Consider the following 11537-nt stretch of genomic DNA (forward strand, 5'->3'; position numbering starts at 1 on the left):
AGCACTGAACTAGTATAGGTAATCACGAGTATTTAAGATTTTAGTTGTCTCGTGATCTTATAGCCCTGAGAGAGAGAGAGAGAGAGAGAGAGAGAGAGAGAGAGAGAGAGAGAGAGAGAGAGAGAGAGAGAGAGAGAATTAAACTGAAGAAAGAATAAAGACGAGAGTGGTAAATGAAAGCAAAGAGCAATGAGAGAGAGAGAGAGAGAGAGAGAGAGAGAGAGAGAGAGAGAGAGAGAGAGAGAGAGAGAGAGAGAATTAAACTGAAGAAAGAATAAAGACGAGAGTGGTAAATGAAAGCAAAGAGCAATGAGAGAGAGAGAGAGAGAGAGAGAGAGAGAGAGAGAGAGAGAGAGAGAGAGAGAGAGAGAAATTAAACTGAAGAAAGAATAAAGACGAGAGTGGTAAATGAAAGCAAAGAGCAATGAGAGAGAGAGAGAGAGAGAGAGAGAGAGAGAGAGAGAGAGAGAGAGAGAGAGAGAGAGAGAGAGAGAGGGCGACAAGTAACAGATAAAAGCAAAGGCCAAGGAGAGAGAGAGAGAGAGAGAGAGAGAGAGAGAGAGAGAGAGAGAGAGAGAGAGAGAGAGAGAGAGGCTGCAGCCATAAAGAAATGAAGACAAGATATGAAATAAGTAAGGGACAATGTTAAGACGAGAGAAAGAGAGAGAGAAATCAGTATAAGATAACAGCAAATGTCAAGGAGATAGAGAAACGAAGGCTACGCTCATTAGGGACAATGTTACGAGGAAATGAGAGAGAGAGAGAGAGAGAGAGAGAGAGAGAGAGAGAGAGAGAGAGAGAGAGAGAGAGAACTGAAAAACCTGAAGTACATATGAAAAGGTAAAATACCAGACAGAAGGAATTGGGGGGGGGCGGCGAGGGCAAGCCAGCCTATTAAATAAATGACCCACAAATGAAAAAGGTAAAACAGAGAGAGAGAGAGAGAGAGAGAGAGAGAGAGAGAGAGAGAGAGAGAGAGAGAATTTTCAAGAAGAAAAAAAGGCGAAACCTACAAATTACACAACAGGGATGCTGAGCTAAGGTTCCAAGAAGCTGTGCTAGCGAAGGTTCGACAGAGAGAAATAAAGCTTGAAGTAGTTCCAGGGCCTTTGGATATCACGCGTTACTATTTACATGAAGGTGGGTTTGACTGGCCTTGATCTAGAAGTTACCACTGAAAAATGTGAACCTCTTACTGACGTCTGGCAACTGACATCCATTTCAAAGCTGAAAAAGTCTGCTGGCAAAAATAAAAACAGGAAACACTTGTAACTGTATGAGCTACTCTAGTTAAGCACATTATTTCTGCAAATTTTAGTTTGAAAATGATCATTGTCGAACACTAGGCCAGTATCACAGAAAAACTCAATTTAGGGACACAGACTCCCTCGATGAGAGGCCTTCCCACATTTATGGCACTCAACGCAATTTCTCTAATTTCCGAAATTAGAGATCTTATAGAAATGTTTTCCAAAATATCGCCGGTAATTAAACTACTACATTTAATACAAATTTTTCGTGTGGGAGAGGTCAGTAGTTCATCTAGAAGTTTTTCCTAAAAAATCAATTGACAGTACACGAAGGCTTAGAAATTTTATGCTTAATTCACTCCCAAGGCTATGTTATTCATAATTATTGAGGTATCGTGATTAACTTACCGGGACTGGATAACGGAAGAATATTGGCACTGTTAAGCATGATGTTATGAAGTTGAGTTAGGTTCTAAAAAAAAAAAAAAAAAAAAAATTTTGATACAAAGCAACAGACGGAAGAGAGACGGGTAAAACGCTAAAGAGTCTTGATAGAAAGTGCTGAAATGCTGTTGTGCTAAGACCTAGATTTTTACTTGACACATGAAGTTAAGTGAAAGTAAGTATAATCCTCTATCTAATTCATGTCGGCTACCACAAAATTCACTCTTGACTTGGTAAAATTCTAAAAAAGAAAATAATAATAATAACGTTTACTTAAAAGCAACATCGTTTCCCAATTCAAGTTAAAAGTCTGACGAACTAGTTACTGTTATGTCTGGAAGGACGGACCAGATCCCTAAATTTTACCGGAACTAACTATACTCATGTTTGAAACATGAAAAATGAGTTCACAAGAGCTTAAAACACTTATCAAGAAACCTCTCAACTTATGGCACAAGAAGTTAAAAGGAAAAACTGTCATGGACTAAGTTTTGAAGCAAGATTAACAGGGTTATGTAAGACATTGGCAGCTGAAATGCTGGAGAGAGAGAGAGAGAGAGAGAGAGAGAGAGAGAGAGAGAGAGAGAGAGAGAGAGAGAGAGAGAGAGAGAGAGAGAGAGAGAGAGAAATTTATCTTTTGCATTCATATCGTTGTCTTCTCCAACTAGCTAATAACTAACCGACTTAATTTTAAACATACAGTAAATACACTGATTACACTTACTGGGAAGTATTCTCAGTAGGTTATGATGAATGATTTACAAGCTAACTGTAATATTAAAATGAATTAATAAAGAGTATCTAAAAGTTTGCGCCCAAATTATCGTAGCTGTCAAACCACCATAATTAAGTTCAATCCTTTATATGCTATCAACCAAGGTTGTAAGACTGATAATCATTTAAGTTTCATTTTTATGTGCAAAACGGACCCTGTGAAATGACCATGTACCAGTGTCATAAAGTTAAGTTGGCAGCAACTTAAAATATCAAAACTCATAACGTCAAACGCAGCATTGGTCCTGCTTCTTACAACAGCACGAGTTGTACTATCTTTGCACGCTTGTCAGTTTCATTACGCATATATTACGGTAAATAAATGTAGCTGAAGAACACTGTTCAAGTTTTTGCAGTTGCCAGTACGTCAGAATGAGGTTCGCATATACTAACAAAATGTTCATACAGGGGACATGAAGCTCATTTCATGAAGTGAGAGCAGTTTTGAAAGTATTTTCAATTTTAAGATTAATAAACTTTAAACATTAATCTTCACTTGTATTGCTTTAGGTAGAAAATATCCCCTCGGATATAGTGGATACTATTGCTGGAGTACGGAGTGGTTTGATTCCTGAATTTACGGCTTGGTTCAAACGGGAATCTGTGCAGTAGTGTGGCTTGAGCTGAAGAACAATCCCGAGGTCGAACAATACTTCACCTGGAAAAAATTCTGATTTTAACTAAAGAAATGTTTCTTCCTATAGCGTGACCAACAATTTACTTCCTCCACCTTTACATTAATGCTGGGTCCAAATATTAATGACATTCAAAACCAAAATTGCAAATCTCTTCCAGGTAAACTATTGACTAAATAAATGGGCAACCCTTTAGGGCGGCAAGAGGGTATTGCACTGGCCCCATGAACTTGCCTCTTAGAATAGCTTCAAAGGTTTGACTACCAATACATTCATATGTTAGTTCTTGAAGTTTATAACTTACAAAAATATTGCGAGATATTGTTTTCTAACAAGCTGGCAGATGGAATATCGAATTTACAGCACATAGTAAAATGTTCTTAGTTCAGTAATCTCCGAAGAAAATACTGAAATTAATTCACTTTTGGGAAGATCTCCTTCCCCTCTGGAGATAACCTATGGGAATCAAAGCATTCAAAAATATATCACAGAAACTAAAGAAACAGCTAATAACTGCTGGTCAACTTGCTTCGGTTAATATCAATTCCAAAATAATGAAAGGAGAATTTGTCGCAAAACATCGGATGCTAAACTTACACATGAGCAAATCATCAAGTCTAATTACTAAATATTCAATCAGCTATTTAATGTGCACACAAAAAAACTGTTTTCAAAATGCTAAACAAAAACAAAAATTGAACGCGAGTTGAAAAGTATGCAAGATTTCAACATTAAAAATAGATAAGTTGCAGTTGGTTGATTTATGGACACTAAAATTCCTTAATTAATACATATGCAAACTCATGCATGTTTGCAGACTATCAGAACTAAACATTTCGTGACTCGGTCTGCAAAAGAAAATGAAGCCCTAACAACAGCTGTGTGTAGGGCTTCAGTATAATTAAAATACAGATTCCCTAGCAAAACTAATTCAACAGTGATGAAGTGAGTTATGGGAAATTATTAAGTAGCAACAGTCTGAGTTGCTCTACGAAATCTGCTTTAAAGAATTTCCTGCATTATAACGCAGTAGCGTGAAATTAGGCAAAAACAAACCAACATACCAGAGAGTTGTTCCATTAAGTATAATTCAGCTTCCCATCTATTCCATTTGCCTAGACTTTGATGCATACTACCCATTCCAGTATTAAATTACACCAGCTTAAAATTTAAAAATAACAGTTCCTATCAACAAATTGCATATTAAACTATCTTCCCCTAAAATATCACTCTAAGCTACTCCAAAACATTAATTTGAGTCACTTTGTCTAAGCATTTTGAGATATAAAATATATGCTTTTGGGATGAGAAAAAGCAATATAATTAAACTTCTTAACCTTACCCTTATGCAAAATTGCTGCTCAACACAAACGCACTTTACCTCTTATCTGAAGTTCATACTTTACCCTTTAGTTTTCATCAGCTGACCATATTGTATAATCATACCAAATGGGCATCAGAAAAGTAGGTCCTGAAAAACAATTTAGGATTCCATGTAAATAAGCTTATATGATCTTAATAATTCAATCCATGAATAAATACACATAGGGCAGCTAACCACTTTGTGTAAATATACTAAATGGGCATCAGAAAGATAAGTCCTGAAAAGTAATTTAGGATTACATGTAAGCAAGCTTATATAATCTTCATAATTTAGCCCTTGAATAAATACACATAGGGAGAAACTTTTGCCAATACACAAGTTTTTAAATTTGCATTTCATAATTAATTAATAATAAATTTATAACCAAGACTGATTAGGTTCGTTTTCTCCACTGAAGTGTTGCAGTTTACTTTTCTACTGTTTTTACCTCATTTTCTGACTTGACATAGGAAAATCTGTCAATCTAACCCAATCAATCCGGCCTTCCAGTTCCATCCCTTGACCTACAGTCATTTTGAATTATTGACCTTCCAAATTAGGATTCTGTAAAGTGCAGGCTACTTGATTCCGCGGTCCTTTCTCCTGTTAACCTCAAGCCACTCAAACCTGGCAAAGAAAAATGCGTTGACTTACAAAATTTGGGGAATTGAAATATATTCTCATTTTTGACAATTCTTCCTTATGACTATACACACTGCACCATTAATGTTTGATAATAAATCATAGCTCCAATATTCAGTTCTTTTGCACACAAACTTCAACAATCGAATCATAAAACAAAGAGCAAAATAGGATATATATGAGTAATAAACATCAATCTTGTACTATAACAAATGTGATCAATTTACTGAGACTATAAAACAATTATATAGAATCTACATGACAATATGTCTCTGTAAAATCTGTAATAACGATCAGTCTGCCTCATCCCCATTATTGAAAAATACTCAGCTTTGTATACGCATGTTAAAATCAAGTGTATCACCTAGTCATCTGAATCTGTCAATACCAGTTGACTGTTAAGTCATTAAATCTGGTTATGATTTAAATTTATACCTTGGGAAGTCCATGTTTCACCAAAAATATTAAAGCTTTTTAGCAAATGGAAATCTTAAATAATCTAAACTGCCCTTTAAGTTTGAAATAATCCAAAATGCTTTAAATCTTATTGTTTCAGTAAGTACTTTGGAAAGAAGCTCTAAAAAGTAAAAGTCTATGGCGTCTCTGTCAAAAATTTGACTGCGAATCTCACCACTAGTAATAACAACAACTTTCCTTTCTTTGCATTCGTCCACAGCTTATTTACAGCCTCCTATAATTTTCCAAAGAAATGAAGTTGAAATACCTTTAATTGTCACTGACTATACATCTACGTTTGTGAAAATTACTTGTAGTAATATTTAACAAGCCCCATGAAGTCTAATTCCTCTAAGGCATCTGGAACAAATCAATCAATTGAAACTTAAGGTCACCTGCTGCTTGACTGTTGGGAAGATAAATTCTCTAAAAATGCAGATAAATGAAAATGCACTGAGATTATCTGCCTAAACACTACCCCAGTTAAAATTCCAACAGGCATTGGCAGTTTTATATCTCCAAGATCACCAAAATTATAACTTGAACAGGAAATACACTAACAAGTAATTCCTATTGATTCTAATCTTAACTTTTTCTAGGCATGCTCTATGATGGTGCTGTAAAATTCAAAGAAAAGTACCAAGACATGCTCAGCATTAAGATTAATTTTTCTTAAGAATGAAACCCCTAGACAATTTTAGACAAATAGCACTACACCATGCCAAAAGTCATGCATTGACATGCGTCACTGCAAAATATTCTGCCAATTACACCACATTTGAATCACTTTGGCTGATTTGGCCACAGTTGGCCACAGTCATTTTCACAAGTCTTAATTTGCTAATTAGACCAAATTACACTTTTTCCATCCAAGACAATTAAAAGATAACTCTTCAGTTCCGAGTTTGTTTTGACAACTTGCTCCATAAGTTCTATACATTCTCCACCAGTTATTGCCAGGAACAGATAACTCCTTAATGTTATCCTATTGATCCTAACTGAACACACCCCGCGGCATTGTCTCTACCTAACCTGTTAATGGGATTCATGGCCCTTGCCCAAATAGATTTTCAGTCCAAACAATCTTTATCAAAGTAACAGAGCTCTTTCCCCAAACACCAATGTACTTTATTAAAGAGCTATACTCAAACGGCTGTCTTGAAACCTACTTATACATAAAGTGTCTAAAACAATGACCAACATGTCAAAAACCTGCCATGACACACACTATAACTTTTCACTCCAGGCTTAGAGGGTGGCTGATTGGTTAGATGATTTTCAATTAGGGTACAATAGGTTTATGGGAATAAAACACTGGCATAAAAAATGTGAGAAAATATCTGAGTACTATACCCGAGTATAAAACATTTAATATAAAAAAATACTTTTTATTTTTCACCAATACTGAATTCAGTAAAATTCTTCCTCATACAGGAGTCTGAAACTATATGCAAGGCTGCTACCTACTGACACAGACTGGTCATTGCTTTTACCTTTCCTGTCGAGTCCCGAGTTCAGTCTCAGTGTGAAGTAAAAATTTATTTCCACAAATTCGAGTTTTCTAGTAATTCCCCTCAAAACGTCAAGTGTGACAAGTGTGCAGTGCTAAGGGGGGCAGGGGGCAAGACAAAGATGGACCCCTCACTGATTAGGATCCAATGTATAAGGTTAGGCTAGGATGCATTCCTACCTTAACTTTCATGATTTATGGTACTGTAAGTCAGGTTAGGATGGAAGGGTTAAGGGGGACCCAAAGCCAAGAGTCTGGTAGAATGTCGTGCCCTAGTTTATCTTCAGTTATGGATGGTGAGGTTAGAATGCATCCCTATATGATACTACTGATTCCGCATCAAGTCACACTAGTTGTGGTAGCAGGTGCTTTGCCCGTGCCTTCCTTGTCAGAAGGACAAGACACACTAATCTACGAAAGGTCAGGAGGGATCCCTGATAATGATCCTATCATTTTTTGTGTGTGCTTTATACCAATAATAGACATGAACCATATATCTATCCTACTGCTTAACCCTACACTTTAGAGCCTTCATGCTCTTCCACACACCCCCATCCACAGACAACAGTTTTGTTATATCTCCCCAACATGAACCCTTGATATCAGAAATCGTCTAACAATTGTCATTTTGGCATTTTTCCATAGGGAACATGAGGGGTGTCAGATGAATAACTTATGTATTTAACAAATACAATTACGAAAAAATGGCATATGTTCAAGGTCTATTGTGCAATCTTTATTTTTCTGTTACGTAATAGAAACTAGCCACGAAAAACTTCACAACCTTCTGTGAAAACTTCTGGATGTTTTCTGAATCCTACCAGTTTTCACCACCATATACAGTCATTTCAACAATGGCCTCCTTGCACGCTACGATGTCTTGTACAAGGATAGATCGGGATGCATTCTTTAAGTCACTATTATGATTTATGGAGCCTTCCCTCAAGTCAGAATCCAATCCCTCCATCCCTGGGTCAATGTAGCATTTGGTGCCCTCGGTTAGGTTGGACGCAAGAAAGTTAGGATGCAACCCAGCAGTTTAAAGTAAGGCCATGTTGGAAGGCATCACTGCCATCTGCCATGTAAGTTCCTTGTTCTTCATAACGTCTTTTGTGATTGATACTGGTTAGAGATGAACAGTGTATTTTAAGCCTATACCTTTTTTGTTAAATATGGGGAGCCAATGCAGAAAAGAAGTGCTTAACACTAACAATAATGGCATATTTCACATAAAACACGATACACAATCTGAAAAATATTTGGTACAACATGTGCTCGGGGAGCAATTAAGTATGGTATTATTATGAGGGGTTTATACGAATAATTGTCAGAAATGCGTAACATACAAGAGAAGCATTCTGAAAAATGTTTAGGTATATATTTGGAGAGAAACTATATAACGACGAGAGGTTTATAAAAAGATATTTTTCTGAAATGCGTAAGCAAGGTATGTGTCTCCTGTAAAATACATAGTTCACATTTTTTGGCGAGAACTTGTATATAACGTAAACACCCAACAACCTAATCCTTTTTAATCTTGAGAAGGAAACAAACTTTTATCCTTTACTATTAGCCTTCTCATGAAACATTCTAAGAATTTCATTCACAACGTATATCCTGAGTAATGAAACTATAATCCAGATTTCTCATTTATAAAGCACCAAAACCTCGTGAAAAATAAACTCGTCCTCGAGCAATTAAGTTTTAAATATGAAATATGTGCTAGGCCGGTAATTCTATGCATTAGCTCCGCGCCTATTTTTACCCTTTCAACTGGTTTTTTCTACACTTTTAAGGGTTCTGATACTGGCGGTGCATCTGTTTGTTGTCGGCCAAATGGAATGTCCCTTCACCGAGTTTAGTACTGGCCCGGGGGCGGTTGGGTACCCATACGTTCAGAAGTTATTGCACTTGCCGGACGGGATATGAACCGTCCGAAACAGACGTACCCGTGCTCTGTCTGGTGGAGATCGCGTATGGAAACCCCTTGTTGGATGGACTTCAGGGGTTAATTACAGGTTAATTAGGCTCGAGCGCCGAAAATGAAAGGTAAATTCATAATTAACAACCAAAAAACTGTAGAAAAAGTCAAGTTATAGCGCCGTCGGCTGCGCGGAGCTACTATATAGTTCTACCCTCAAATGAAATTTACACAGAGGCCTTCAAAGCCCTAACCTGCACAAATGAAATGCCTCTACATAACAAAACTCGGAAGAATTTAATGACAAATTGTATAAATTGGCGATTAAATAAAATCGACAGAATTACGGGGCTAGACACCTGAATCTGGAAAATACAGAACCAGGCATGATGGACACAGGAAGCCTACCAGAGTTCTCAGAACATAAAGGACTAGCATCCAATCAGGTAAAAAGTCAAGCGAACACAAGTTACTGACGGCATATTTCAAAGGAATGATTAAAAAAAAATCCTCACACATACATAAACCAGCTGTCGTTCTGAGCCATCAAGAACATTTGACTAACGGGCTATCTCAAACAAAGTAAATCCAGCAACCTAAAATACACAATAATAGAAGTAACCGAGTTAACTTTGTGAACTTTAGTTATATAAAATTACGAACCTTGCTCAACAACAGTGTCCTCGCTTCGATATTATTATTTGCAATATATTTCGATTGAATCATTTAAGAAAATATATATGTCACAACGGACAAATCGACACCATTTTTATAACAAAAAAGAAAACAAGGACGCGGGAAGAAGAAAGTAGTACATGAAAGATCCTAGAGTTAATTAAGCAGTCCTTGTGTGACAAGTAACGCCATCTGCGTTCAATTTTCGATGCCGTTACTGCTTACAGAGATTTTTCTTTTCCTTTTATTTGATGTGAACATTGACATAAAAAGGAAAACTAATTCCCCTGGTGCTCAAATTTTACGAAGCAGCTTTATTTCGACTCAAACGATATCAACTAATGAGATTCCACCTTTAAAGAATGCTTTAAACTTTTACCCTTAGGAATAAAAATAATGAAATAAGTAACTTCCAAAAGTCTTCGACAATTTGAATTCCTTTACCTTCTCAAATTATGGTTTGTGTTGGAACGAGGCTCTCTAGAAGAAATGCTCCTTACCTCAAATGAAGCTATTGAGAGAGAGAGAGAGAGAGAGAGAGAGAGAGAGAGAGAGAGAGAGAGAGAGAGAGAATGGTGCATATTCATACAACTATGACTGAGGAAATGACAATGCCTGCGGATGAAAAAAGAAAATTTAATTATATTTACTCTCGAACCTTCTGTTTCCTATGTTTAACTTATCTTCTAATTTTAATTAGTTACAAAGTTTATTTAACGTACTTCTTCCATTCATACAAAATCGAAGCTGAAATTGCACCCAATAATGGACAAGTTTCCAAGAAGAGGCCAGAGTTGAAGATAATACATTTTCAGCTTTGGTTTCTGAAGAAAATCACCAGTAAGCTATTATAAATCTTAATTTCTCTAATAATATAAACATTAGGTAGTTATACAAGAGAATGCATTGACGAAACAAAACATACCAAAACAAAACGACAGCATTCGCATTAGTAAATAACTATAGAAGCAAGATGAAGGCACCTCATATCATGGACGAAAGGAAAAGGTCCATTTTATCGTATAAACTCACTTCATTTACTCCAGCCGTTATAGGACTGGCTAGGACAAAGAGTTCCGTTACGGAAGCATGACGGGGCGGGGGGGAATACTCTTAGGGGCATAATGATTCTCAAGAAGTAGGAAAAGTTCAGTTTTGATTCTTCATTATTTCCAGAAAAACAAAGCTGAGACTAACCTATTATTATTATTATTATTATTATTATTATTATTATTATTATTATTATTATTATTATTATTATTATTATTATTATTTTTATTATTACATAGTTACGTTAAGGATACATTGATTGAAAGAATAGCTGGTAAGTCTGTTTACTGAATAAAACCACGATGCACTGGGTGATACAACTTTTGGCATTAGGCATACTGATTCTTTAATTCCTTTCTTATCACATTTTAGGTACACCATGATCGTGGAAATTAAAATTAATCGACCATTACGAGTAAATGAATTTATGAGTATAGATTTCCTTCGAATCCTCAGCAATGGTTACCATCTGCAGGATACTGGCTATATTTTTTTTTAATTCTGTATGAACGGTACATAACAAATTAAATTTCGTGGGAAATTTTGAGCCATGGAGTCCACCCGTTTAATTAGATTTTTGATTACGTGAATTCACTTCCAGAAAGTAAAATTCCCTACGTTCCCTCTTATATTCTGAAGAGTTTGACAAAAGGCTTAGTCATCAGCCCATTAACAGGTTTTTAGCAGTGACCTTACATGAACTGGGGACAATTTCTATTCACTGCCATTTCAGAAGGAAGGAAGGAATTTTCTTTGAGCAATGTAATCCCAGTATCCTCCCATTTTCTTTCTATCTCCTGTATGTTTTCATAGTATA

The 11537-nt window shown here is 36.2% G+C and overlaps 1 long non-coding RNA gene across 2 annotated transcripts in view; it reads right to left on the bottom strand.

The window, feature by feature from the left end:
• Nucleotides 1–262: 262 nt before the first annotated feature.
• The window catches only part of LOC136832118 (uncharacterized), a 24575-nt gene continuing 13300 nt past the window's right edge, over nucleotides 263–11537 (bottom strand). Inside the window, exons 1-4 of one of the 2 annotated variants that reach the window (XR_010851067.1) lie at nucleotides 9659–9776; nucleotides 4915–5093; nucleotides 4485–4574; nucleotides 263–3126 (exon numbers count right to left, since the gene is read on the bottom strand). This is a non-coding gene — a long non-coding RNA (uncharacterized lncRNA). Of the gene's footprint in view, nucleotides 3127–4484; nucleotides 4575–4914; nucleotides 5094–9658; nucleotides 9777–11537 lie in introns of those variants that run through there. The other variant, XR_010851068.1, reaches the window with a different exon arrangement.

Source organism: Macrobrachium rosenbergii, chromosome 49 (genome assembly GCF_040412425.1).
Source record: "Macrobrachium rosenbergii isolate ZJJX-2024 chromosome 49, ASM4041242v1, whole genome shotgun sequence".
NCBI classification, from domain to species: domain Eukaryota; kingdom Metazoa; phylum Arthropoda; class Malacostraca; order Decapoda; family Palaemonidae; genus Macrobrachium; species Macrobrachium rosenbergii.